The sequence below is a fragment of the Citrus clementina genome, unplaced genomic scaffold, assembly GCF_000493195.1.
Source record: "Citrus clementina cultivar Clemenules unplaced genomic scaffold, Citrus_clementina_v1.0 scaffold_7, whole genome shotgun sequence".
In the NCBI taxonomy this organism is placed as follows: domain Eukaryota; kingdom Viridiplantae; phylum Streptophyta; class Magnoliopsida; order Sapindales; family Rutaceae; genus Citrus; species Citrus x clementina.
The window spans coordinates 2,321,203-2,324,867 of NW_006262075.1; the positions used below are offsets into that span (position 1 = coordinate 2,321,203).

General features: G+C 38.0%; 1 non-coding gene across 1 annotated transcript; it reads left to right on the plus strand.

Annotated features, from left to right (window-relative positions):
• Positions 1 to 1,794: 1,794 nt before the first annotated feature.
• Positions 1,795 to 1,898, plus strand: LOC112097121. Its single transcript, XR_002904778.1, has one exon. It is a non-coding gene; the product is annotated as a small nucleolar RNA R71 (small nucleolar RNA).
• The last annotated feature ends 1,767 nt before the right edge of the window (positions 1,899 to 3,665 follow it).

Sequence of the window (3,665 nt, forward strand, 5' to 3'; positions counted from 1 at the left end):
GCATTGACCTCATCGACCGATCTGTCAATATCAAAATCCAAACCAAAGTGAGTTAAACATGTTTGTAAAGGATCACTAAGGTTTGAAACAAAAGTATCATCAACTAATGCTTCAATTAAATCCACATCAACAATTCCATCATCTACACTGTAAGGTTGTTTGGCAATGTTGAAAATGTTTAGCTCCATAGTCATGTTGCCGAAGGACAACTGCATATTTCCGATCCTACATTGAATATGAGCATCTGCAGTTGCCAAGAAAGGTCGGCCTAGAATAATGGGGATGTGCTTCCTTGAGTCCTGTATTGGTTGAGTGTCAATTACAATGAAATCAACAGGAAAATAAAACTTGTCTACCTGGATAAGCACGTCCTCCACAATACCACGAGGTATTTTCGTGGACCGATCTGCAAGCTGTAACACCACTGGAGTTGGGTGTAATTCTCCCAGTCCAAGTTTCACGAAAACAGAGTAAGGCAACAAATTTACACTAGCTCCTAAATCCAACAAAGCATTCTCAATTGTGTGGTTCCCTATACTACATGAGATAGTGGGGGAGCCAGGGTCTTTGCATTTTAAAGGAATTTTATGTTGGAGTATAGAACTAACGTTTTCTGTTAAAAATGCCTTCTTTTGAACATGCATATTTCTCTTTTTAGTACAAAGGTCTTTAAGAAACTTGGCATAAGATGGAACTTGTTTAATAGCATCAAGCAAAGGGATATTAACACTTACCTGTTTGAAGATTTCGAGAATCTCACCTGTGGATTTTTCCTTCTTTCCTTTCGCTAACCTTTGAGGAAATGGAGCTTTCGGAACGTATTCTCGTGGGTTGGTTTCTTCTTTCTCCTCCGGTGATGAGTCTTCAACATTCACAGGTACAATTTGATTTTCTTTGGTTACCGGCATCTCCACTTTGTTGTCGACTTCTTTTCCTTTTCGCAAGGTCATTACTGCTTTGACTTCTCCATGCTGCTGTGGTGAACTGGTACTTGCTTCATGCACTCCTTTAGGGTTAGGCACTGGTTGACTTGGAAACTTACCTTTCTCAACGGTCATTGCCAAGGTCTGAACTGAAGAAGCAAGTTGTCCCACCATCTTCTCGAGGCTTGAAACTGATTGAGCTTGTGAGTTGAAGCCTGCTCTCAACTCATTTCGTAGTCCATCAATGGTGCGGTTCTGTTGCTCAATCGTGGAGTGAGTAAGATTCTTAAGATTCTGGAATGAATCCTCCCATGGTCTGGGCTGAGAGTAATTCTGGTTTTGATTGTATGGTCTAAATGGTGGCTGAGAGGCTTGAGGAGTTTGAGAAATTTGTTGCATTGGTGGAGCTGGAGCTGCTGGTCCATTCTGTTGGAATCCTTGAGACCATGAAAAATTAGGGTGGTCTCTCCATCCAGGGTTATATGTGTTGGAGTATGGGTTGTAATTTGATGGCTTTCTCATTACACCTATGGCATTGGCTTGATCTGAGTATGAGTCATGGTCATGTGGTTCTGTTGATTTAGCAGTTGATAACGATGCTATTTGTCGAGCAAGACCTTCAACCATCTCCTTGACTTCTTTGATTCCTGAAGTTGATTCGCCAATTTGAACCTCATTCACTCCTTTAATCCTTCTAGTATTCCTGAGTGATCGACTCCGTTGTTGGGAATTGTCCGCTTGTCGCTGGAAGAATTCCCAAATTTCTGATGCACTTTTTGACATTAGCTCTCCTCCACTTGTTGCCATTAGCCATTCTTGCACATTCGGCAGTAATCCCTCTAAAAAGTATTGGCATTGGTGCCATTTCTCATACCCATGATGTGGACACTTCAAGAGTAGCCCATTGAATCGCTCCCATGTTTCGAAAAATTGCTCGTCCTCTCTCTGGGTAAACTCCGAGATTTCCCTGCGAATAGCGTTGGTTTTATGCACTGGGAAATATTTATTCAAAAATTTCGTTACCATTTGTTCCCATGATGAAATGCTATTAGCAGGTAAAGTATTTAACCATGAACGAGCTCTATCTTTTAAAGAAAATGGGAATAGTCTAAGTTTAACATCATCATCTGAAAAATTCTCATATTTGAATGTTTGACAAATGGCATGAAAATCATTCAAATGATTATATGGATCCTCATTTTCTAGGCCATAAAATGTAGGGAGACAATTTAACACACTAGGTTTTAATTCAAAACTCCTAGCAGCTACATTTGGGTATCTTATGCATGACGTGCTCAAATTAGCTAAGGGACTGAAGTAGTCCTTAAATGGCCTCTCCTGTGGTTGCAAATCCATTTTATTTTTAATTTGTTTGTGTGTGCGAAGTGTTCTTTCTAGTTCAAGGTCTATAGGTTCAAGATTAGGTAATAATGACCTACGACCATGCATGCAAAACAAATAAAATAAAAATAAAGATAGGAACAAAACAAGTAAAAATAAAGAAGAGGGAGAAATTACGATACTAACCTTATTGCGCTATTACAACCTTTCTATAAAAATACACAAAAATAAATACGTGGAAGAAATTAACTAAAAATTAAATTAATAAGATAAACAAAGAAAAAATTACAAAGAAAAATAAATGGAAAATTAAATTACAGAATTTTAAAGAAGAGAAAAAGAAAAGAAATACTAACCTTTAAATGTAGATTCACTTTTTTTTCTTTTTTTTTTTTAATAATAAAAAAAAAATACAAGAAAACAAATAAAAGAAATTATTCACAAAAATTAATTCTATGAATTAAAATTACTTACCTCCCCGGCAACGGCGCCAAAAACTTGTTGTGCAAATTTTAATGTACTCGCAAGCGCACGAATCTATTGTAGTATAGATCTATGGTGACGAGTGTCGATCCCACGAGGAGGTGGATTTTAATTGTGTATAGAATTAATTTTGTAAATGGGTTGTTGGATTTATGGTGGAAATGATTTGGTATATGCTAAAACTTAAATTAAAATGGCGAGAATAAATTCTAAAATTGGAATTGCAATGGCGAGAATAAATTGAAGATAATTCTATTGAAATGACGTACTTGGGTATCTGGATCCGTATCAACATGCATCATGGGCTAAATAATCCGTATTAATGCCAATTAAATCATGAGGGGGGAATCCACACCTCATGAACCACGCTCTAATCAATATGGTGCTAAGGGCTTATCGTGCCAAATAATAATAACCTTGTACTAGGGGGCCGGTGAAACCAAGGCGGTACTAGACAAGAATATTATTATTTGTCGACGACAAGTCAAAACATCCACAAAAACTAGAGGGGAAGAGAAAATAAATTTACCAAATTAAGCCCATGACACATGTTGAGACTTCACCTTCAACCCAAGCTCGAACGGAAATTAGCTACTCATAATTGAACTAGAGGCAAAATGGAAATTTATTAAAATACGAAGAAAATACAAGATGGAGAGGGAATTACAGAAAATGGATCCCAAAAATGGATTCAGAGATATCAAATTAGGGGGGGGAGGCCCCCTTTTTATAGATACATGGAGTAAATCATGGCCATCGGATTAAAAACAGTTTGGACGCTCAGGATTGCGCCACGTCATCAGTCAACAGTCCACGGTTTGACCACGCGGATGAACAGTAACACGGTTTGACCCGACTTTGAACAGTAACGCGGTTTGACCCGGATGAACAGTAACGCGGTTTGGTTGAAAATAATCC